At 37.4% G+C, this 26,162-nt stretch overlaps 1 protein-coding gene across 9 annotated transcripts in view; it reads left to right on the forward strand.

Moving 5' to 3' along the window:
- Window positions 1–26,162, forward strand: part of CACNA2D1 (calcium voltage-gated channel auxiliary subunit alpha2delta 1) — a 509,130-nt gene that overhangs the window by 17,108 nt on the left and 465,860 nt on the right. The window contains exon 1 of one of the 9 annotated variants that reach the window (XM_043871924.1): window positions 16,927–17,494. The exons of the other annotated variants lie outside the window; for them this stretch is intronic. The gene's annotated coding sequence lies outside the window, so the exon portion shown is untranslated. Of the gene's footprint in view, window positions 1–16,926; window positions 17,495–26,162 lie in introns of those variants that run through there. 9 annotated transcript variants of the gene reach the window in all.

The raw sequence follows: 26,162 nt of genomic DNA on the forward strand, positions 1-26,162 counted from the left end.
TCATATGAAGATAACTAGTGTTCCCTTTTGTTGGATTATGGAATTATTTGGATATATTAAAAAACAGAGGGACACAAAATTGTTACTCCACAAAGATTTTATGTCCCAGAATCAAGATGAAAACATTTTAAACATTCCTGAGGTAGGTTGAGGTTTTTTTCCTTTTCCCCTCACCCCAGCTTGTCTGTACAAAATTATATGTATAAGGTGTAGTTAGTCACTGAGGCTGAGGCTATATAAAAAAAAATATATATATATATATATATATATAAAACTTCTCAGATTTCAGAGTGTCTGCTGAAATATAAAAGTATAAACGTTTTCACTGTGTTGAATAACATCCAGAATCAAAATGATTCTTGCAAAAGGCAATTAAATTTTTTTTTTTTCAAAGAATGCAGTGTGCCATTTATCTTTGGTTCAAATGCTCACTTCGTAAGTAATGAGAATTCAAGAATGTAGGATTCACTTTCTCCGTATGCATCTGTGCACTTTAAAGTTGACATGTATATTAAAAAGCTTTATTGGACAAGAATATTTTTGCTTTCTGTTGGTTCAATTAGAGATTTTTCTGACAGTTTGTTACTAAAGATGTCCTTAAGTTACATACATAATTTTACCTAGCAAAACTGAGGCATATTAAATTATGTCAGTAGACTGACACAGTAAGATTAGCTGCTCTTTATTTTCTGCCTTTTCTTGCAGTCCTTCTGAGTAATATCTTTCTCTATACACTTATTCCTGAACAGTTGTCTCAAGGATTTTTATATGATTTTTCCAGACTGCTGAGAAACTAGTTTCCTAAGAAGTCAGAATTATATGTTTTAAGAATGTCTTAAAGGATTCTTACTCTGTTCTTTAGTGGATTACTTAAAACGAATTGAGTTACACTAGATCTTTTTATAAAGATGTTGCTTCTTTCAGCTAATAGTTGGGATGTCAGATCAAGAACAATACCAGTCTTAACAGTGCTAGACAAACTCTTGGCTAAACTTCCCAGAACAGTAATCTCTTTTAAATGACTTTCAGGATAAGCTCACAAAAAATACCTTGTTGACAAACTCTTGAAACTTCATGGATTTTTACATAGTAAAACTTGTAGCTGTTTCTATGTAGTTCAAAGAAAGATTTCTTTAAAAGGATGTTCAATTCAGCATATTACAAAGGCCATTGATTTTAAGAAATCAGTTGAAATCTTACCGATGAAATTGTCCAACACCTTGGTAATCATTATAGATAATTATTGCAATAAAATATCAATTATTACATTTTATGTGCATATCATTTAAAATATCTTGCCAAGATGACCTGCATACATGAATATTTTAATGTAATTTAATATATTTGCAATTTGGCCAGAAATATGGGTAGAAATTTAGAAACAGATGTCATTGCCTTATAAATGTCACATCTGAAAATAAAGTATTATCTTTGTAGTGAGCAGCTTTGGTTAGGGGTTAGTTAGGGCTATTTCTTAGGGCTGCATGAAACAATAGGTAGGGAAAATATGGTTAAAGACTATATGAACAAGAAAAACAGAACCTTTGCTGCTTAAAATTAAATAAAATTTTTATTTTATTTTTATCTGAGAGGTTATTCTGTTGACCTTAGATGGCCCAGAAATGAAAGTCTCTGCAGTATTCTTTCTTCTCCCTGACCATCCTCAATCTTTTAATTAAATTTCATTTAAGGCACACCTATGCACACGTGATCTGATTAAATCTGAGCCAGCCCTTCCTCCAGGTGAGCTTCTTAGAACTGACACGCATCACATTTAGTGGTATGGAGGCACTCACCAACTGTGTTGAAATGTGCTTTTGTGTCCATCTGCTGATTTTTGGCTATTTCTCTGCCACTATATTTCTTCGTTTCTTGATGGAACAGGTGTATACAAGCTCTTTCTTGGTTTTATGCTCCATCCATGATTTTTCATTTGACAGTCAGAAGCAAAGTTTTATTTATAGATAAACTGGTTTAAAAACTTGTATTTAAAGTGGTGTGTTTCAACATCTGTTTAGTGATCCTAAAGTTCTAGAGGTAGAATCAGATACGAAGATGAGATTAGCTGGTTCTTGTCTTAAGCCAGAACCTAGAAAAATGTAAACTTAACCTTGCACAATTTCTCAATGAAAATAAAAGTTAGGGGAAGATATGATGAAGTTGGAGTCCTTTTAAAAATGTCCTTTAAAGTTTTATTCCAGTCTTTGTTTTAATAAACTTATGTCTTTCAGAAAAGAGGGGATATATTTATACATACAGCTGATTCACTTTGCTCTATAGTAGAAACTAACAGCATTGTAAAGCAACTACACTGCAATGAAACTTAAAAACAAACAAAATCCCAAAATAAGACAAAATAAAAAGTTACTCTTGTATGGACATTAGAGAAAGTCTGATTCCTGTGGAATTTTCTGTTGTGTGATTCCACGTTACTCTAGCCTGTATTGAAGAAGATAGCATCTGTCAGTTTGCTCCACAGACCATCTGCATAAATCATGAATTTACTCAGAATCTAAGGTGGGCCCAGGAACCTGCTTTTTAACAGCCCTGCCAGGTGATGCTTATGAATTTTCATGTTTAAAATCATGGCGTTATGGACATCTTTTAAGAGTAACTAGCTGGCAGCTTACTTTGAGGAGTTTGACTTCGATGTGGCAGATCCAGTGTAGGTAGAAAAACCTCAGAACATATTTTAAAAATGACACCTTAAGGGCAAATGAAGTACCAGAAACTGGTTAGAAAGGTGTTTACTTTCGGGGAAGACTATAATGAACCAGAGTTTCCAGCATTCAAGTTCAACAGTTTTCATTTTGATAGTTTTGTGATTCTTAACCCTTAAAAATATTTTGATAATGCTATGTGCATCTTCTTTCCTAGAATGTTTGCATATGAGAGCCCAAGTTTGTTTATGTTATGATGGTTTCTCGGTTAGAGGATGTTCACATATACATATTAATCATAGAGTTTTCTGTGTTTTTGGCATAGCAAAATATTTATTGTAGGGTATTAGAAAATACTAGTAGGAAAAGTATGTGACAGGAAGTCCACTATATAGTAATTTATGAGCACAGTTTTTTTCACTGTAAATTTATATTCTGAATGAAATTGGAACTTGCTTGACTTAACACATTACTGACCAGGAAATTTTTGCAGAAACTTGTGCCTGTGACTGGTGATTTGTTATGTGAGTGAATATTGAAACCCTAGGTGCATTTGAGTAAATAGTGACAAGGTTTTTTTGCACTTAAGAAACTTACAGCGTGTCAAATCAGTCTTCTTTCCTTCTGTAACACCCAAGAAAACACCTTTTATCCTTCTGGTAATCATCTCTCTTTATTATTTAGAAATATCCTAACATTGGAGAAGGAAATGGCAACCCACTCCAGTATTCTTGCCTGGAGAAGCCCAGGGACAGAGGAGCCTGGTGGGCTGCTGTCCATGAGGTCGCACAGAGTCGGACACGACTGAAACGCCTTAGCATGCATGCATGCATAGGAGAAGGAAATGGCAACCCACTCCAGTGTTCTTGCCTGGAGAATCCCCGGGACAGAGGAGCTGGTGGGCCGCCGTCTATGGGGTCGCACAGAGTCGGATACAACTGAAGCGGCTTAGCAGCAGCAGTAACCCTAACATTGAATCTGTTTTAATGATAATTATGCTGTTTTGGGTTTATTTACCAGAGGCCATTTATTTAAGTTGATATTCTAAGATTGAGTTAAAATAAGTCTGCTGTGCTTTTTTTTTTTTTTTAGCCAAACTGCTATATTATGTATGTATATGTGCTTTATAAAACTTAGGGATACGAAAGGAGTCCGAAGGTTACAAAGAATGCTTATTAGGCAAAAAGGAAAAGGCAGATGTGTTGTAATATAAAACAGTGAAAAATAGATGATTATTTTTCATTCTGTTGGCTCTTTTTCTGTGCTTCAAGTTCCTTATGTAAGCCTTTTTGTGAAATCCCTGTCTTTCTAAAAGTAATTTGGGATGTGGGGTAGGTAGGAAGAAATAAGAGTGTAAAAGGTGCAGAAGATATACCGTAAGTGAAAGTCTTTAGAAGCACAATGAACTAAGTCCCCTTTAACCCATAGGTGGGCTAGCCGAAGGAACTGACATGGACTCACATTTAATAGTATGGAGGCAGTAACCAACTGTGTTGAAATGTGCCTTTGTGTCTTATCTGCCTCTTTCCCTATCCCTCTACCACTATATTTACTCCTTTCCTGATGGAACAGGTATACACAAGCTCTTCCTTGGGTTTATGCTCCATCCAACATTTGAGACCTGCCCCCCCCTCCCCCTTTTAAAAAAATTCAAAAGACCTCTTCTCTCTGAAACATGGGATAAACAGAATCTTCCCCGAGAGGTGGTTTTAAAGGGAGTCTATTACCAGTGGTATATCCTCATTATGTAGACCATATAAATGCAAATCGTAGTTTAAGGGAGGAGTTTTCTCTGGTTCTGTTTTGACTTTGTGATTGCAGCTGTCAAACACTGTCAGGTAAAGATCATCTGGGCTTTCCGCTCCTGAAAGTTTTCTCACCAATGTTTTGCCATAGAGTCGTGGAAAAAGCTGTGAGAGCATGATTTCTTGGGGTTTTCTATGTAACTTCAGATACTACCCCTTAGAACTCCTGATACTATTCTAAAGTCTTTGTAGATAGTTATCACTGGCACTATAAAGAAAGCTGAGTGCCGAAGAACTGATGCTTTTGAACTGTGGTGTTGGAGAAGACTCTTGAGAGTCCCTTGGACTGCAAGGAGACCATCCAGTCCATCCTAAAGAGACCAGTCCTCGGTGTTCATTGGAAGGACTGATATTGAAGCTGAAACTCCAATACTTTGGCCACCTGATGCGAAGAGCTGACTCATTTGAAAAGACCCTGATGCTGTAAAAGATTGAAGGTGGGAGGAGAAGGGGATGACAGAGGATGAGATGGTTTGATGGCATCACCGACTCTATGGGCATTAGTTTGAGTAAACTCTGGGAGTTGGTGATGGACCGGGAGGCCTGGCCTGCTGCAGTCCATGGGGTCTCAAAACGTCGAACATGACTGAGTGACTGAACTGAACTGATCAGTGGCACATAATAAAGTGCTGATAAGAAGCTGGACATAGCTAGTATAGAAGTACTCTGAATATATGTGGTATTTTATGATAATGAAGCAAGAGTGCTATTTTACATAATTATGGTTAGTGGAATACCAGTGTGGTAGATTAAGAGGGGAAGACCATTGGAATAAAAAGATAAAGATATTTTGAAGGACTTGCACTTGAAGAAGTATAAAGGATAACTGAATCATAAAGAAATAAGTGATACAGCCAGTGTTAGAGGAAGCTGTGGCCTGATGACCTTCTTCCTACTCTGATTTTTCTGAATACTTTACATTCTGAATTGAAGATTGAAAATCTGCTCTACGTAAAACATAATACAAATTTATCAAAGGCATGTATTCTCCAAAATTGTTGTTGTTTAAAATATGGAAACAAGAACCTCAAACTGCTTAAAGCAATTGTTCTGTAAAGTATATCACAGAGAAGATATTCTAGCATTTTCCAAGATATAGCAATAGATTTCCTCTTTATATTCATTTAGGTGCATTTCTGAAAGTGTTTCTCATTCTTTTATCTTTCAACAAGCGTGGTTCTGTTTCTGGCCGTAATGATGTGGTGGGTTAAAAGTGGTGTTTTATAAAAACAAAACAAAACCATGAGTTGGTTATGAGGTAAAAACTGGAAATTAAGAAGTTTTTAAAGTTATTTGATATTACATGCAGTTCAGTTTTGATTCATTTATATTTCTTACCAATCTTCATTTCTACTAAATTCAGAAAGTATGATAAAGGCTAGACTATTTTGTTTTAATTTTATAGTATATTTCTATACTATATACTATAGTATATATACTATATATATTATATACTATAGTATATATATATAATATATATAAAATTATTTTATAGTATTTGGGAACAATTCAGAATTATAATTTTGACAAGTTAGAAAAATCAAATCAAAGAAGCTTCACTGAAAATAACTATTGAAGTTTATTGAAATGTACCTAGGAAAAATAGTATTACCACATGGAATTTATTTTAAAAAACCACTAGTTTTCCCATACATTGTAAGGCTGGGTTTCTCAGGCTTGGCACTGTTGATATTTTGACTAGATAGATCTTTGTGACAGTGGTCTGTCATATGCTTTGTACTTAGCAGCATCCTCGGTCTACCTGTTAGAGGCTAGTGGCAATTCTCCAAGTCAGAGTAATAAAAAAAACATCTCCAGACATTGTCAGATGTCTTCTTGGGTGCACAATCACTCCTGGTTGAGAACCACTGATCTAGATGGAATCTGCACAATAAATTGGCCCCTGCTATGTATTCCTCTTGCCAATGATGTCTATTTTTGGCTCACTCCCACAATGCTTAGGTGGTGTTTGCATTTTGCTAACATTTTGTCACATCAGTGAGTTTTGTTCATTAATCCCTGATAATAAGTATGCCATTAAAAGAGTAAATTAGCTAGTTCAAAATATTTTCTAAATTAAGCTGTTAAATTTAGTGCTCGGTGAAGCAGGAAGTGTATTTATTTAACATATAGTCACATGTGCAAGGGTAAAATTCTCCTGTTCCTGGAGATCTCTGAATTTCCTGAAGGAAAATTTTGTAGTGAAACTTGTCTTTAACAGAAGCATATTGGTGTCTGCTTTTCCTGCCGAGTCTGGAGCGGAAATGAGACAATCTCTCCTGTCCTTGGGCACAGTGAATAAAATGCTTTGTAGATACCAGAATTGCTGGACAGTTGCCAGGGTGGCCTGTGGGCAAACTGTAATTAACATGGACATAACACTTTCCTTACGGGAATTTGTTTCACCTGGGTAAGCGGCATAGTAAACTAATGAAGGTTCTTCTTGGTTGAAAGTACTCCATTTTTTTTCAGGGGGGGAACAATTGGCAGAGTCCCTGAAACAGTAAGTCCTTCTGGGACAAAGTCATGGCACTGCTCAGTTCTGTTGGTAGGTATACTGTAGAGTGTTCTGTCTTATGTGGAGCTTTGAAATTTTATAGTGCTGGTCTGAACTGATCACACACCAAAAATATCCTGATGAGTATGAAATGAATACCAGGTGTTTCTGCTCATCTACGTTTTTCTGTAAATGGAGAATAGCTACATGCTGTTTGTTCCCTTTTAGGACAGTGCAGTTACAGGAATGGCAACACCAAGTGCTGTAGTGTAGAAACAGTAATCCCAATGATCACTGTCCACATTGGTTAGCAGGGAATGCTATTACACAGTGAAAATGGAAACCCAGAATCTCTGGTCCAAGATACTCTTTTTTTTTTTTTTTTCTCTGTTGCTCAGTCAAAAAAATTTCTTTGCTTCTTTTTTTTCCCTGTCTGTTAAATACAAATAGTTTATCTTTTTAGTTGATTGCCTTAAATGGGGGTCTTAAAATAATTCAAGACAAGACCCCAAAAGAGTCCGAAATGCAGTACTTGGATACAATCTCAAAAACGACAGAATGATCTCTGTTCGTTTCCAAGGCAAACCATTCAATATCACAGTGATACAAGTCTATGCCCTGACCAGTAGTGCTGAAGAAGGTGAACTTGAACAGTTCTATGAAGACCTACAAGACCTTCTAGAACTAACACCCAAGAAAGATTATAGGGGATTGGAATGCAAAAGCAGGAAGTCAAGAGATACCTGGAGTAACAGGCAATTCTGGCTTTGAAGTCGAGAATGAAGCAGGGCAAAGGTTAACAGAGTTTTGCCAAGGCACTGGCCTTAGTAAACACTCTCTTCCAACAACACAAGAGAAGACTCTACACGTGGTCATCACTAGATGGTCAGTTGATTGCATTCTTTTCAGCCAAAGATGGAGAAGCTCTGTACAGTCAGCAAAAATAAGACTGGGAGCTGACTGTGGCTCAGATCATGAACTCTTTATTGCTAAGTTCAGACTTAAATTGAAGAAAGTAGGGAAAAATCACTAGACCATTCAGGTATGACCTAAATCAAATCTTTTACGATTATATGGTGGAAGTGAAAAACAGATTCAAGGAATTGGATCTGATAGACTGAATGCCTGAAGAACTATGGATGAAGGTTTGTGACATTGTATAGGAGGCAGGGATCAAGACCATCCCCAAGAAAAAGAAATGCAAAAAGGCAAAATGGTTGTCGGAGGAGGCCTTACAAATAGCTATGAAAAGAAGAGAAGCGAAAGGCAAAGGAGAAAAGGAAAGATACACCCATTTGAATACAGAGTTCCAAAGAGTAGCAAGGAGAGATAAGAAAGTCTTCCTCAGAGATTAAGGCAAAGAAATAGAGGAATACAACAAAATGGGAAAGACTAGGGATATCTTCAAGAAAGTTAGAACTACCAAGGGAACTTTTCATGCAAAGATGGGCTCAATAAAGGACAAAAATGGTATGGACCTAACAGAAGCAGAAGATATTAAGAAGAGGTGGCAACAATACACAGATGATCTATACAAAGAGGATCTTCATGACCCAGATAATCACGATGGTGTGATCACTAACCTAGAGCCAGACATCCTGGAATGGGAAGTCCAGTGGGCCTTATGAAGCATCACTACGAACAAAGCTAATGGAGGTGATGGAATTCCAGTTGAGCTATTTCAAATCCTAAAAGATGATGCCGTGAAAGTGCTACACTCAGTATGCCAGCAAATTTGGAAAACTCAGCAGTGGCCACAGGACTGGAAAAGGTCAGTTTTCATTCCAATCCCAAAGAAAGGCAATGCGAAAGAATGCTTGAACTACTGCACAATTGCACTCATCTCACATGCTTGTAAAGTAATGCTCAAAATTCTCCAAGCCCGGCTTCAACAGTACATGAACTGTGAACTTCCAGATGTTCAAGCTGGATTTAGAAAAGGCAGAGGAACCAGAGGTCAAATTGCCATCACCCGATGGATCATAGAAAAAGCAAGACAGTTCCAGAGGAATATCTACTGTGCTTTATTGACTATGCCAAAGCCTTTGACTATGTGAATCACAACAAATTATGGAAAATTCTGAAAGAGATGGGAATACCAGACCACCTGACCTGCCTCCTGAGAAATACTATGCAGGTCAAGCAGCAACAGTGAGAACTGGACATGGAACAACAGACTGGTTCCAAATTGGGAAAGGAGTATGTCAAGGCTGTCTATTGTCACCCTGCTTATTTAACTTATATGCAGAGTACATCATGCGAAATGCTGGGCTGGATGAAGCAGAAGCTGGAATCAAGATTGCCGGGAGAAATATCAATCACCTCAGATATGCAGATGACACCACCCTTATGGCAGAAAGTGAAGAGGAACCAAAAAGCCTCTTGATGAAAGTGAAAGAGGAGAGTGAAAAGTTGGCTTAATACTCAGCATTCAGAAAACTAAGATCATGGCATCTGGTCCCATTGCTTCATGGCAAATAGATGGGGGACCAGTGGAAACAGTGACAGACTTTATTTTGAGGGGCTCTAAAATCACTGCAGATGGTGATTGCAGCCATGAAATTAAAAGACACTTGCTCCTTGGAAGAAAAGTTATAACCAACGTAGACGGCACAGTAAAAAGTAGAGACATGACTTTGCCAGCAAAGGTCTGTCTAGTCAAAGCTGTGGTTTTTCCAGTGGTCATGTATGGATGTGAGAGTTGGACTATAAAGAAAGATGAGCCCCAAAGAATTGATGCTTTTGAACTGTGATGTTGGAGAAGACTCTTGAGAGACTTTGGGGCAGCAAGGTGATCCAACCAGTCCATCCTAAAGGAATTCAGTCCTGAATATTCGTTAGAAGGACTGATGTTGAAGCTGAAACTCCAATACTTTGGCCACCTAATGGGAACAGCTGACTCACTGGAAAAGACCCTGATGCTGTGAAAGGTTGAAGGCAGGAGGCGAAGGGGACGACAGAGGATGAGATAGTTGGATGGCATCACCAACTCGATGGACATGAGATTGAGTGAACTCCAGGAGTTGGTGATGGACAGGGAGGCCTGGCATTCTGCAGTTCATGGGGTTGCAAAGGGTTGGACATGACTGAGTGACTGAACTGAACTGAATTAATTCAGATCTGTTTTCTACTCTGATCAATGTAGGAGAGGCTAGAAATATCTGCTTTTATGTGATTAACAATATTTCCGTTTCATATTGTCCACTCTCATACTTTTCTCCGGCATATCATTTTATTCACAAAACAAATATATATTATACTCAGATACTTTGTAAAATCTAGTGCATTTCCTCACATTTTCTCTCTTCTTATAGGTGTTCTTCTTATAGGTATTCCTACATGAGCAGAATAATCACTGCCTTTCCCATTCTCTACTACAGACTAATAAAGGAAAAGATATCTACCTTCCAGCATTTTATTTCAGCCCAGGTCTTTTTCTTACTTATCCTCATGTTGGGCTTGACCAGGACCCTTTTGGTTTCTGCTTGTTACTCAGCCTGCTTGTTGATGCTACACTGTCCCTTTCAGTGTCCAGGTTCAGACACCAAATTGTATAGTCGTGGTATGCTCAGGCTCCATCACCAGTATGCCTTACCATGCATTCCAGTATATGGTGTCATTAGTAGGAAGTTTAGATTGTATATTATTAACGTATATGTAACATATAGTAAAATGTTGAGTATTTATAAACTAATATACATATGTCTGGATTGTAGCTATATCAACTCTAAAAAAAAAAGCAAAATAGTTGGGACATACTTGTTCTAGCTTCTTCTTATCCTGAATATATGCTTTCCTTTAAATGCATTGAGATGTGGGATATTTATTTTATATCACACAATATTAATCTTTTTAAAAAATATTTTTATTTTGTGTTGGGGTGTAGCCAATTAACAGTGTTGTGATGGTTTCAGGTGAAGAGTGAAAGGACTCAGCCATGTATACATGTATCCATTCTCCCCCAAACCCCCCTCGTATCCAGGCTGTCATATAACATTGGGCAGAGTTCACTGTGCTGTACAGTAGGTTCTTGTTGGTTATCCATTTTTTTTCTTAAGATACATATTTTATTCAAGTATAGTTTCAGGTACACAACAAGATGGTCAGTTATACATACACATGTGTATTATTTTTGAAATTATTTTCCTTTTTATGTTATTATAAGATACTGACTATAGTTCCCTATGCTAACAGTAAACCTGTTGCTTGTTGCATATCTTTTTTTAAATAAGACTCTGACATTCTATTCATACTGAGTCAAACAAGTAGTATCAAAATGTCATAAAGGTTTTAGTTAGGCAAAAATTCACAAGTCTTCTAAAGTATATGTAGTATAATCATTATATGGTCTTTTTCTTTTATCTCATTTGTTTCACTTTCTCTATTTCATTTTCAGTGCTCCCATTTCATTTAGTGTATGTTTTCCAATTTCTCCATCTTTTTTTTCTTTGGATGTTCTTTTTCAAGCCTTTATCAAGCATAGTAGAAAAGCTTTTGTATATATACACATATAATATTAAACTTTCTATACAGCGGTGAATTATCAAGCCATGCAAACAGTGAACACGAAGAACATTCTTAACTTGTGTATTATGTGTGAGACTGCTTTTGAGTCCCTGCATGGGACACTATCATAGGTTGACTTGTGTTCTCCCAGAATCACTGTGTTGAAGTTCTAACCACCTTTGCCTCAGAATGTGTCTTTAGTTTATAATGGGGTCTTTGCAGATGTAATCAATTTAAATTAGTTCAAGCTGCAGCAGGGTGGGCTGTAGTCTATGACAAGTATCCATATAGAAAGAGAAAATTTGGACTCTGACACAAACATAGGGACAGTGCCGTGTGCTGCCAAAAGCCAAGGACCCTCCAGAAACTAGGCGAGGGGCCTGGAACACTTCCTCCCTGGTGCCTCCAGAGGGAGCAGGCCCTGCTGACATCTTGATCTTAAACTTGTAACCCTCAGAACTGTAAGGTGATAGATTTCTGTTCTGCACCACCCCGTTTTATGGTGCTTTGCTTTATGGCAGCCTCAGTACGGTAGTGCAGACCCCAGGTCTGAGCTGCTCTGCTGGGGAGGTCAGGATATCACACTGAGTCATCCGGTATCTGATGGCTCAGATTGTCATCAGATACTGTAATTATTTCAGTGGTTTCATTTTAAATGAGACATCATTAAAAATAATTCCTGTAGAACGTTTAACTATGAATGCTTCATGTATTTATACTCCCAGTATTCTTTTACTGGGTGTGTTTATATGTACTTGTTGTCACTCAGTCATGTCTGACTCTTTGCGACCCCATGGACTGCAGCATGCCAGGCTTCCCTCTCCTTCACCATCTCCTGGAGCTTGATCAAACTCATGTCCATTGAGTTGGTGATGCCATCCAACCATGTCATCCTATTTCATCTCCTCCTTCTCCTGCCTTCCCTGATCTTTCCCAGCATCAGGGACTTTTCCCATCAGGTGGCCAAAGTATTATAGCTTCAGCTTCAGCATCATGTACTAGCCATACACATATATGGTTGCCTGCTAACTGGCTTGTCTTTGAGATGTTTTTTCTTTTAAAAATTAAGATTGAACTAATGAAAGAGTGCAATACATTTAAGCTAAGGAAAAATATTCAAAGGCTACTGTTGCATATTCCTACACAGCCTGTGCAGTGGGTAAGAGTCATGCAAAACCTACCTGGCTAGAATCAAGATGTGTGCAGCAACGGAGCTTGTCTTGAGATCTCGGAGGTAAAAATTCCAGGGAGTTTCATGCAGCTCCTAGATTGCAATGCCAAAGGGATTTTTCTGGCCTTCTCTTACAAAGAGAGACTTTTATCTGATATTATTATGCTTGTACTCATCCCTGGCACAGCACCAATGGGTCTGCTCCAGATTTAGGAAAATATGTGATGGATGAATAGGATGATTCTTGCCAGACAGACTTCCCAAGAAATAAACAGAACCCTTAGGCCTTTAAAGATTAGTTTAATTAAAAAAAAAAAAAAAAGAGGCCAAATCGGAAAGCTTTTATTTCTTCTCATAAAATAATATGATAATAGTACCTTCTAGTGTGGGACATTTGTTAGAAGAGTATGGATTTGTTACTGTGTACATTTTTAGGATGCTGACGATGTGATTATAAGTACAAATGGATAGCTAGCGCCAGGGCATTAAACACACAGTTTCACCGAGGTGTACACTCCCAGGGTGTACAGTCTCTCAGAATCGAAGGTGGGGCTCACTGTGAACTATCAGTGCTGGTACTGTGTCCACCTTCTTGAAGAAAACATTGTTATAATAAACCTTTTGGACGCATAGGCCTCCCTAGAGTGGGTCACAACCACTTGTCTGCGGAATCAATACTGCATATGTCTTCTTTCAAGATTTGATGCTCTTTGCTCCCTGGTCACGCTGGATAGATGCTTGATATGGGCGTCTAACACTCATTGCTACTCTTACTTACCATAGATTAACACTCTATATTTCATTGTTGTTATGCTTAGTAGTTCTATACACTTGTCATTTTTCCTGAAGCTTGTTTGATGGTTCCAGAAACTAGCTGTATAGTGTATGTGTAGGGTCAGTTGTGACCTAGACTTGCTTGCTAGCCATGGGCCCATGTTTATAGTGTTTGACACTTCAGTCTCCGTTACCTCATCAGTGAAATGCTTTCAAATGATCTATCTTACTGAGTGGCTGTGACATTCAAATGTGGTGATATTGTGGAATACTCAAATGTGGTGATATAATGGAATACTTTGAACAAGCTGTAGAGCACAATATTGATATGTGACGTCAGGCTATTCATTTTCCTCATTTAAGCCAGTGTGTTGGATTTGTATAATATTAAACCCATCATTAAGATTGGTGGTTCTGTTCCTTGCTTTTTCTGTGCTCATCTTATGTTTGAAAAGCAGTGTTGGCTTCCCAGATGGTACTAGTGGTAAAGAACCTGCCTGCCAGTGCAGGTAGATGTAAAAGACAAGGGCTCTATCGCTAGGTCGGGAAGATCTCTTGGAGGAGAGAGCGCAGCAACACCCACTCTAGTATTCTTGCCTGGAGATCCCATGGACAGAAGAGCCTGGCAGGCTGTGTAGTCCACATAGAGTCAGACATGACTGAAGTGACTTGGCACACACGTAGACACCCACCATCTTGTTTAGACACTAGCAGTTTTGTTCTATGATTTTAAAATTATGACTGTGTTACAATTGTGTCTTGGTTTGTCATTTTAGTATTTCATTGGTATTCTAGTACTTCCGGCATATAGAGATTATAAATATCATTCATGATAATATAACCTCATTAGTAAAATATTCAGTGTAATGTTTCTATAAATATGCATTGTATCTATAGATGCACATACACATCATGTATCTCATGTATCACATATGTATTGCATCTATATAATATATAGGTACCTAGGATGAGATGGTTGGATGACATCATCAACTTGATGGACTTGAGTTTGGGCAAGCTCTGGGAATTTGTGATGACAGGGAAGCCTGGTGTGCTGCAATCCATGGGGTCACAGAGTCAGACACGACTGAGCAACTGAACTGATGTAAATATGTGTGTATATGTAACATATACAATTAATTAGGTTAGTAAGATATATATATATATATATATACACACATATATATATATTTTTTGGTCCATGGGGTCACAAAGAGTAGGACACAGCTGAGCAACTGAACAACAACAAAATAATTAAACATTGTGAATCATGGGCTAGGCAGTATATTAGTTCTTGAAGAAACAAAGGCATTGAGCAAGATCATAGCTTAGATAATTCATGGGACAGCTATAAGAATACTTAATACTTGTTTTTACTTATTAATACTTATTTTACTTTTATTATTTTTTTCTAGATTATTTTGGGGTAACAAGTGTTTTGGTTGTAATCAAGAATTAAAAGAAAAAAACACTGTTTTTTTGTAAACCACCCATACAATAGGATAAGCTCCATTTATTTTTCTATGGAATAATGAGACTAGCCAAAATCAGTGTCAGACATTGTTCTGGAGCCCCTCAGGGACTTGTTGGTCGTAAGGATATGACCAGCAAGTCATAGAGATAGGAAGACATCTGAAGAAACAGTCTCAGCCCAGGCCTAAAAGTGCAGACCTGTCACTTACTTGGCTGAGAAATCAGAGCATGAATAGAAATAAACTTGCTGATGACCCATTTTCCTCTGGGCAAATGTTAGATATTATAGAAGGGAAATTAATAAGTCAATACAGTGTTCCTCTTGTACAGACATAAGAATGATTCTGCAGTCAAAAACAGTGATTGAGAAATATCCACTTAAGAAATGCTCAGAAAAGTTATCCAAGAAATACTCATGTAGGCTGTGTAAATCTGTTTAGTTTGTATAACAAATATATATGCGAACTAATTCAAATAGTATTATTTCTTTTTTAGATACATTGAATATAGTTAAAATACTTTAGCAAACTAAATACCTTACTTGTAGCAAACTTACTTAGTTATACTTACTTAAAAGTAAGTATAAACTTCTTGTTTATACTTCTATGTTTGCTAGTAGTTTATAAGCATTTTGGAACTTTTTTTCCTCAACATTTTACATCTGGAAGAACTTGGGAAATATTTCAGTTACTTCTGAGTTTAATACAATGTCTTGTTAATCTCAAGGGAGGTATATGATGTTTACTCTAAATGGACCTTCTGAATTTCAAGTATTTTTAACATAGATTTCTGCATACCAATAATTAATGACTTCTGGTCTAAAGAATAAGGTGAGAAGCAACTTAGTACATATACTGTTTAAAAAATAAAACTAGTTTTCACCAGATTTACAACTGGTTTCTATTTCTTTGAGAACCAAACCAGGAAAATTGCTGAAATAGTTAGGACACAGATAGCTTCAGATACAAATACAAAAGTGTAACATGTGAACAGTCTCTGGGAAGATAGATCAAGAATCCAGGGGTGATGCCTGTGAGATGAACCCAGAATTTTGATCAAAGTTTACTTTTTAAAATGACTTCCCATGTATTCCATGACACCTTGTTGGGAGGCAACTTAATTACATTGTTTGAGATTTAGGTAAAGTGATAATGATTAATCACGAATCAGGATTTTTCTGGGATCTGTTTTAATAGATTGTGTGTGTGTGTAGGTTTTGTTTTGGCTTGAGCTTAGGAGTTGAATGTTTTGAGGCACTATCAATTTCTATGAAATAATTTCAACTTTTCATCAAATATAAGCATCTCTAGTATATGCATGTTGTGAGAAATGCACCAAAATGCAAAATTTCCTCTATCAAAGTTTACCACCAGGAAAAAAAAAATTCAAGATATTTTTCACTTCTATCATGCTCTTTCTGCCAGAAAAACAGGAAGAGGCAAACCTGTTTAGAAAAAAGGCTTTGAGATTTTGGATTCTTAGATGTAAATAGTATGTGCCTACTTAAAAACATCAGCAGCAATTAAAATAGTATTGCTTCTTGATGGTTCGATCATCTGCTGCTCATTGACTAATATCAATAGCTTATTGTCACCAGTAACTATCATCTGTAGTATTTATTGAGTGCTAGGGGCCAGACAGTAAGCTAGTGTCCTGCTGATACTGTCTTATTTAATTCTGACCTCAACTTTATAAAACAGGGATAGACATTATTTTCACCTTTCATAAATGAAGAAGAAGCTGAGGTCTTGAGCAGTTGAATTCTGTGCTTCAGACCAGCAACAGTGGACAGGGGATGCAGCTCTGAGCTGATTCCAGACTTACTCTCCTCCTCAACATTTTATTACCGTCTCATGCAGACTATTCTGGACCAAACATTTAAAATAGCATTTAAAATAAAGATGACCTTATTTGGCTCATGAAATATGTTATTAGGAAGTCTGTAATTTTCCTTTCTCTGGGCCAGTGATTTTTCAGTGGAAGACATTAAAATTGCTATTTCTCTGGATGTGTTAATAACTCTTTTAACTCTTGCTTCTTAGACCAAGAGTCCCGGAAAGAATACATAAAATATTAACAGATAAACAGTTTTTGCCCAGAATAATACATGTGAAAGAAATCTTCAAAGTAAGATAGGCAAATGAATATCAAAGAAGCTTATTTTAGAGTGTAATCCTACGAGAGAGCAGTCTTGAAAGATTAAAAAAAGATTCTCTTTATGATTATGAATATGAAACAGTTGGAATGAATTCAGTCATGGCAACATAACTGAGGATCATTTCTGAAAGTGAGGGATACAGAAAGTTAAAAGACTCATTGCTTGGTGCTGAGGTCACCTGCTTCATAACAGACTAAAATAGAAGAGAACAAGTGTTAGGAATTCATTCTGCCTTCCCAGTGCTTTTGTAGTTTTATTTTTAGAGCTCTGCCGACAGTAGTTGGAGCATTGTTTGCCCTTCTGCGCCTGCTCAGTCAGACTCAGCCTCTCTCTCGCAGTCTTTGCCTCCCTCGACAGGTGTGAGGGACTTCCTAAATGTTGCAGACCAGTCACCTGTCGTCAGCCACCCTGAGGTAGCTTCTTTCTTCACTCACTGAGCTCATAAGAGAGGTAATTTTTATCTGACTGTTAACATGCATTACTTTTTTCTTAAGGCTGAGGTAATCAGAATAAAAGGGTGTTGGATAGATAGTGGTGCAAGAGTGGTGGAAAAGTACTTAATAAAGAGTATGTGTTTCAAATACTTAAATATTTAAAACCCAGGAAACAATAGTGAGCAGAAGGGATCTTAGTGACTTTCTCAGAAACTGTCAGCAATTCATGTTGTTCATTGAAATTAAGTGTCATTGAGTGGTTTTAAGCACAGATGCATATTTGAATTACCAGAGATGTTTTAAAAAAAACATTATTTACTTCCTATCCTAGAGACTATAATAATTGGCTTGGTATTGATATTAAAAATTTTTCCCCCAGATGATTTTATTGTATAGCCAGGGTTGAGGACTACTGACAGAGAACTCAGCAATTAGTTCTACTTTTGCCAACATCTACATCATCTTGGGTACCATACTTCAATAGGTCAGTGTCCTGTATTAAGGACTGTTAGAAGAAATAGCATATTTTAAAACTGGAGAGCTGTGTGAGGTGCGTTCAGAATTATATGCAACCATTTTAGCTTGCATGATTTGTAGAAAATAACATTTTTAAATGTACTTGCATTAATTAAAAAAGAAATAGCACAATGCTTTCACTACCTGACCATCTACATATAATGGTCATTCAAATATTTGTTGAATACCTACTGTGTAGAAAACACTGATGGAAAGCCTAAAGAGTCTGGCATTGTGTTTTGTTCTGCAGGAATTTGTGATCTGGTGAACTAACAGATATAACTTAGGAAGTAATTAACATCCCATAGCGATGTGTGTTTCACAGCAGTGTACAGTGGTGCTACAGTGAATGCAGAAAGAGTAACAACTCTGGGCTTATGCTGTCATGGAGAGGGGGAGAGTTCATAGAAGGTAGGACACTTACAGTGTTTACCAAGTTGCTGGTTTGCAATCCTCCCCATTACAGTTTTTCTTTTAAAGCCTCAGAGACTGAGAGGGAACTTTTTGTTGGTGGCTTAAAGTTCTGAGATCAGATCACTAATTTAGACCTGTCTGTCCTTCCCTTATAGGTAATTATTTACAACATTATCTTGGGCCCACCCTAATTACCTGATTACCAATTGTGTTTACATCTGCTTGGTGCTTGAATATGATGCTTATGTAAGACAAGAGTAGCTTTTGAGCTGGCCTTATAGAATGAACAGAGTTTAGGTGCCAGTAATAGTAGGTTGAATTCTCTGCTTCAGCTATCAGGAGGAACATACTACACAAAGGTTAAGAGAATAAAATCTGATTGAGAAAGAAACTGCAATAGAAGCAGAGTTCATAGAGTTCTTCCTTCCTGTTCCCTATCTGCTAAGTGTATTTTGATGATTATCTTTTGTTTCCAACTTCTGCCAGGTAGTAATTACTTTTATTTAGTAAAATGTGAGGTTCAAAGAGTTTATAACATCATACATCAGGAAGCCATCAAGTCAAGACTCAAACATAACTCAGTAACCACTCTGATATCAGAAGCAGTGCCCTTCTACTCTGCCGTGTTGCCTTCTATAAAGGATTAATGAGCAGAGATAGAAGGAAGGTACCAGGGAGAGACTGGGTTGTGGAATGCCTTTGATGGATTTCATCCCGATGGAAGTGGGTAGCCACTGAAAATTTCTGAAGTGGGAATATATTTTAGGTATTTTAGAAGGCTTATCTGGCAAGAATGTGTAGGTTATATTAGTTCAATAAAAAAGCGTATTCATTCAAAACCTGTTCTATTGAATACATATTGTGTTCTACACGGTATGTAGTCTCTGGGAATGGAGTTGCATTAATGAGTGCTTTTAATCTAGAACTCTCTATATCATGTACTGTGCTACACACTTTGGAGAGAAAGAGAAACACGAGCAGCGTCTGCCCTTTACATGCCTTAGACTGAACTAGCCTGTTGGATAACTGGGTCCTTGTTGGTGGTGTGCCCAGCTGCAACAGTGATGGCTTCCAGGAGAGGAAGGTAAAACCGGGATCACCAAGGCTTTTGTAGTGGTCCGGATGGTTTCAACTCAAGCGGTTAAAGAAATGGAAGGATGGAAAGAAGAGAGAACTGTAAGAACAGGCAGAATTTAGTTACATGTTACATGTGGGAAAAGTAGGGACAATCAGAGACAGTGTCAGTAGGATTGGTCTGGGTAACATTTTAAAATTTCCCATCTACTCACATAAAGCTGCCAAAATAGAGGAGTGAGCATTTAAGATGTTTCTCTACTGTCTACTTTGTTTCTTTGAACCTTTATGTTTTATTTCAAACAAACCTCTTAAAAGCTCTGTCACCATGAATTAATATGTAGCATGCTGCGACGTCGTATATTTGTGCTGTGCTCAGTCATGTCTGGCTCTTTGTGACCTCATGGACTGTAGCCCGCCAGGTTCCGCAGTCCATGGGATTTCTCAGGCAAGAATACTGAAATGGGTTGCCATTTCCTACTCCAGGGGGGTCTTCCTGATCCAGGGACTGAACCCAGGTCTCCTACTTTGCTGGCAGATTATTTACCACTGTGCCACCAGGGAAGCCCTAGTGTTTCAAATATTATCAATTTTTAACTTTCAGCGTGGAAATAAGTTCATCTTATGTTATATAACTTTCTCTTTATGAAATGTATGACATGTAAGACTATGAAAGATACCACTCCTTGCATGTTTCTTTATAGCAAAAGAGAATTCAGTTTGACGTGTTGTGTTAAGAAAGATTATATTAAGCAAGAGAAAAATTATGTATTAAATTATATAATATTCTTCCTGCAAAGATCTAATAGTTCACTAAATTTGACCAACATGTTTTTGGAACTGTCTTTCTTGATGCATATACTCTTTCAAGAAAAACTATGTAAATACCATTAGGTGTCAATATTATGTCTAGAGTACAGAGTAAAATTACTTCATTGTAGCATTAAACCGTCTTCCTGGTCTTAGTAGAAGTTCTGACCTAGTCTATGTGTTTTAAGTAAGCAGAGTCAAGAAATTCCTCAAAACCCTATGGACACCACACATTATCTACAGCGTAGACATAAAAACTATCATGTTCATAATAATTATTGCTATTTCTCAACTGTATGTCAGTGTTGGTGTTCTCAATAGATATTTGGACATGTGCCATTCCTTTTTGTTAAAAGGAACCCTGATTCAAAATTCTAGCAGCGAGCTTAGTCTTTTTTTTTTTTTTTTGGCCAATGTGCAGATTATCAAGAAAAACTTAGTTAATAAGTATATTAATAGCAGTACTTTTCCAATATTTGGGGGATACAGGAATGTATATTTTATGGAGGTACAGAAATATGAGACATTTTGTGTATGTACGTTTTATTTATCCAGTGACATGAAAAAGTCTCACTGAAGCAAAACTACATTAATAGGGATGTCAAATTCATTTCCCATTGTCTCTTCAGATTTCAAATACATTTTCAAAGCTCTAGCAAAGTAAGCTCACACACCTGGTATGTGTGCTCTTTGTGTTCACACTACTTAGGGTGGTAGGCAGAACCCTCAGAAAGTACTTGAACAAAGAATTGGAGACAACTGTCAGGCAGCTATAAAATTAAGCTCTGCTAGAGTTTTCTGTCTGTGCCAATCACATTCTTCAATTCGGCAGAATAGTTTTACTATTAACATATCTGCCTTATTGGACTCCTTATAATATTTTTAGAGGGGTTCAGTTCAGTCACTCAGTCGTGTCCGACTCATTGCGACCCCATGAACCGCAGCACGCCAGGCCTCCCTGTCCCTCACCAACTGCCGGAGTCTACACAAACCCATGTCCACTGAGTCGGTGATGCCATCCAACCATCTCATCCTCTGTCATCCCCTTCTCCTCCTGCCCCCAATCCCTCCCAGCATCAGGGTCTTTTCCAGTGAGTCAACTCTTCACATGAGGTGGCCAAAGTATTGGAGTTTTAGCTTCAACATCAGTCACTCCAGTGAACACCCAGGACTGATCTCCTTTAGGATGGACTGGTTAGATCTCTTTGCAGTCCAAGGCACTCTCAAGAGTCTTCTCCAACATCACAGTTCAAAAGCATCAATTATTTGGTGCTCAACTGTCTTTATAGTCCAACTCTCACATCTGTACATGACCACTGGAAAAACCATAGCCTTGACTAGATGGACCTTTGTGGACAAAGTAATGTCTCTGCTTTTTAATATGCTATTTAGGCTGTTCAAAACTTTCCTTCCAAGGAGTAAGCGTCTTTTAATTTCATGGCTGCAATCACCATCTGCAATGATTTTGGAGCCCAAAAAGATAAAGTCAGCCACTATTTCCACTGTTTCCCCATCTATTTCCCATGAAGTGATGGGACCAGATGCCATGATCTTAGTTTTCTGAATGTTGAGCTTTAAGCTAACTTTTTCACTCTCCTCTTTCACTTTCATCAGGATGCTCTTTAGTTCTTCTTCACTTTCTGCCATAAATGGGTGATGTCATCTGCATATCTGAGGTTATTGATATTTCTCCCAGCAATAGTAAATAGAATATGTGGTTGTTGACATTAGTTTTTATATATATGGACCTACCATTTGAAATTGCTTAAACATAACTGTTAATTCATTATAACTACTGAAAAAATTTTAAAATTGATTAGCTGGTGAGGTTGTAAAGAAAGTGGAAAGTCTAAAATTAACAAAGTAGAGAGGGGGGAAAAAAGCTTCCAAGATTAAAATAGGTAAGGATTTACAGAAAAGAAAAGCAATGTGTTGAACACTAAAGCTATGATTTCTGAGCCAGATTGTCTCCAAAATGAGAATTTTTTAAAAAGATTTTATGTTTTAGAGTCCTGGAGAAGGGAATGGCAGTCTACTCCAGTGATCTTGCCTGGAGAATCCCATGGACAGAGGAGCTTGGGGGACTGGAGTCCATGGGGTCAGGGAGAGTCAGACACGACCAGGTGACTACACTATATTTTAGAGTAGCTTTATGTTCACAGCAAAATTGAGAAGAGAGTAGTACATTGATTTCCCATATCCCTCCTGCCCCCACATGTGCACAGCTTCAGTGTCAGCATCCTTTTCCTTTTACATAAAGCACAAGAATCCAAACTGTTGCTCAAAGATAGGAACACTTGCCGATGTGATGCTCTGTGATGTTACTTTGGGGGGAGTCTTCCAACCACCACCATTCAAACTCCAGTCCCCACACTTGAAAAATGATTCCAGTTGTACAGACTTGATAATTTGTGCTGTATAATACATGCTGAGACATGTTCTTTGGAATCCCCTTCTACATTCCACCTGCAACATTGCTATTGGCCCACCAGTCACAGTGTGAATTCCTAGACTTCATCCATTATTTTCCTATTGACCAGCTTCTGTATTTTATTCAGGTTTTGTTTTTTAGCTTTTTTAGCAGGTGGGCAGAATGTTGTATTGCCTTTACTGATAAATGTTTTCCCCAATTTTAGAAATATTATTTTGTTCACCTAATCTGTACATCTGAATTTATATGGTGATTTTAAACCTTAATTCTATGTCCTCAGACCATTCTGCTAAATTTTAATATAGAATTTTATATTTAAATTTTAATATATTTAAAAGTAATGTGTATTAATGGTCTATTATTTTCATGTTACTATTATCATAATTAGACAAATCTTCATTTTTAAATTGAGAGCACTTACTGTATTTTGACACTGGTCATATTTTATGTTTGGAATCCCCATGAACAGTGACATGAAATGACCAGTCAGATAATCATAAAATGGTAAAGAGAAAGTTAATTTTTTTTTTTTTGCTAATCCTCTACAAAATTTATGATAATACCAATAGAATTTTATTTGACCAGTTTTGAAAGACTATAGCTCCATGGGAGTAACTCTCAAAAACTGCTAAGTCAGGAAAGGCAAGTACCTTGGATGCTTTGGATTTTTCTGTTTAAATCTCCACTCACTGCCTCAAGTAAATATAGACTTAGTATCTGAGTGACAGCAACAAATGCTGAAACCTAACCCTAAATTCTCAGTGCTTCAGTGGACCATATTTGGCAAATCACTGTACTCTCTGGACTTTACTGATCTAGCAAATATCTTTTCTGTTGACACCAGAGGGAGAAACTATGTGAGACATAGGGCACACAGGCTCCTGGTTTTCTTTTCTGAGTGTAAAATTATTAGTAATGACTGAGGGTGAGGAATAAGGAAGTAGTCTTAATTAAAAGTTATCTTGTGGTGCAAATGTAGAATTAAAGTTTGGCTTTAATCGAAAGTTCTATGATGCATACAAAAGCAAGCATAAAGGAAATATAATAAAATTTATTCCCCTATGATTGAACTTTATTTGAAATTGGAGCCTTAAGAATAATGATAGAGAACTTAAGCTAGTTACTTTTAACTAACCTCAATCAATTTGAACCCATTTGAACTAGGGCTGGCAGTTTAAGATCTGAGGATGGCTTAAGTAGCTTCTCTGGCTTTGGAAAGGAAGGTTTTGTCTAACATTCTTTGAAGTGACAGAGTTTGGCCTCTGTCCCTGCTGCAGATACCTAGATATGCTTGTTCCTTCACATGTCACTCTATGTCCTCCTTATTGCAACCCTGAGGTTCCTTCAGGTCACTGGCCTCAGCCACTTGCACATCTCTCTTGGCCAGGGCTTCAAGAACTTAGAACTCTCATCCAAGAATTTGACTCTTTCCTTTCATCTTTGTACTTTGGTGTCCTCCTTTGGCTACTGACTCAGTGTAGGGGTTGGGAGTGGAGGGTAGAGAAAGGGGGAAGAGAGTGAATTCAGTTCACTGCAGTAGGTTTTATCCCTTAGTGGTTTAGTCACTAAGTCGTGTAAGACTCTTGCCATCCCATGGACTGTAGCCTGCCAGGCTCCTCTGTCCATGGGATTCTCCAGGGAAGAATACTGAAGTGGGTTGCCATTTCCTTTTCCAGGGTATCTTCCCAACCCAGAAATTGAGCCCGAGTTTCCTGCAGTGCAGGCAGATTCTTTACTGACTAAGCTATGAGGGAAACCCCCCCTTTCTTAAAATCTCTTTGCACATATTAAAAACTATTCTGTATTTACAGTATTAATATATTTTCTTCATAGAATTGGGATATTTCTATTGTCATTACATTTGGCAAGGGAGTATTGTTGAATTTGGGTGATGCTGGAAGCTTAATCAATCCTTAAAAAACCTGTAAATCATAGATAAATAACTTTTTCCTCAATGTGATGTTTGAAAAATATTCTCCCTTCAGTTCAGTTTAGTTCAGTTGCTCAGTCGTGTCCAATTCTTTGTGACCCCATGGACTGCAGCATGCCAGGCTTCCAACTCCCAGAGCTTACTTAAACTCATGTCCATCTAGTTGATGATGCCATCCAACCATCTCATCTTCTGTTGTCCCCTTCTCCTCCCACCTTCAATCTTTCCCAGCATCAGGGTCTTTTAAAAATCAATCAGAAAAAAAGAAAAAGAAAAAGAAAAAAAAATCAATCAGTTCTTTGCATCAGGTGGCCAAAGTATTGGAGTTTCAGCTTCAGCATTAGTCCTTTCGATGAATATTCAGGACTGATTTCTTTTAGGATGAGCAGGTTGGATCTCCTTGTTGTCCAAGGGAGTCTCAAGAGTCTTCTCCAACTCCACAGTTCAAAAGCATCAATTCTTCGGTGCTCAGCTTTCTTTATAGTCCAGTTCTCACATCCATAGGGATGTGATATTCTCCCTTAAGGAAATGGAATAATAACAACTACTGTCAGCTTTGGAAGGCAATTGAGCAGGACACTGGAATTACTTCCTCATCCTTCATTCCAGTTTTCCCCCACTGTGTGGCATCTGCATAGTTTGGGTCAGCCCTCATTCCACGCTAGTCAGTGTAATCCCGTCCGTTGTGCAGTGGTGGGAATGATAGAGCTGGTTAGAATGATGTCTAAGACTATTTTCAGTAAGTAGGGAAGGAAATATTTCTCTTCTATGCTGATTTTGTGGTCAGCATAGTGAATGAATGAATGTTTTATTTATCTTTCATTTTAATGCCTAACACAAAAGCTGGCATATCTTAGGTACCAAAAAACAGTTGCCTGAATAAATGAATGAGTGATGCTATAAATCTGAAAATTGGAAGAATGTGATTTAAATACAGAAGGGTTTTCTGTCATAGTTTAGGTGCATTAAGCTTTAGAGAAAGTAGATGTGAATTGTAATAGTAACTCTTCAGTGCCTTATTTTGGGCTTTTTTTTTTTTGTCTTTTTTTGAGATGGAGGGTGTAAAACGGAAAGAAAGGGTGAGTGGGAGATAGTTTTATTTGTAAATGGCTAAAAACTAAGAGCTCTGTTATATAAAAATTTTACCAGTTTATGAAAGGGAATTGTAAACCTAAACTTGTTCTATTGTTAAGAGCATTTTTTGTTTTTTTTCTAAATTATTTTACTATCTGGTGGAAAAGTTCAGTTCCTACATAGCTATTTAAAACATAAAGCATTGTTAAATCACAATGAAGACAAACAGAATTGAGTGGAAGCAAGAGTGCCTTTTCATGTTGATTGTGACTTTATGAGATGGAAAACTTTACTCAATTTCATAATAGTCATAGTCCAGTAAGATTTTGGTGACTGACTGTATTGGTCTGAGTTGAATGGGTGACTTAATTGTAAAAGGTTCTCTGCTCCAATATCAAAATAACTCCTAGATGATAATTCAAAGAAGTAATGAAA

This window comes from Cervus elaphus, chromosome 18 (assembly GCF_910594005.1).
Source record: "Cervus elaphus chromosome 18, mCerEla1.1, whole genome shotgun sequence".
Taxonomy (NCBI): Eukaryota; Metazoa; Chordata; class Mammalia; order Artiodactyla; family Cervidae; genus Cervus; species Cervus elaphus.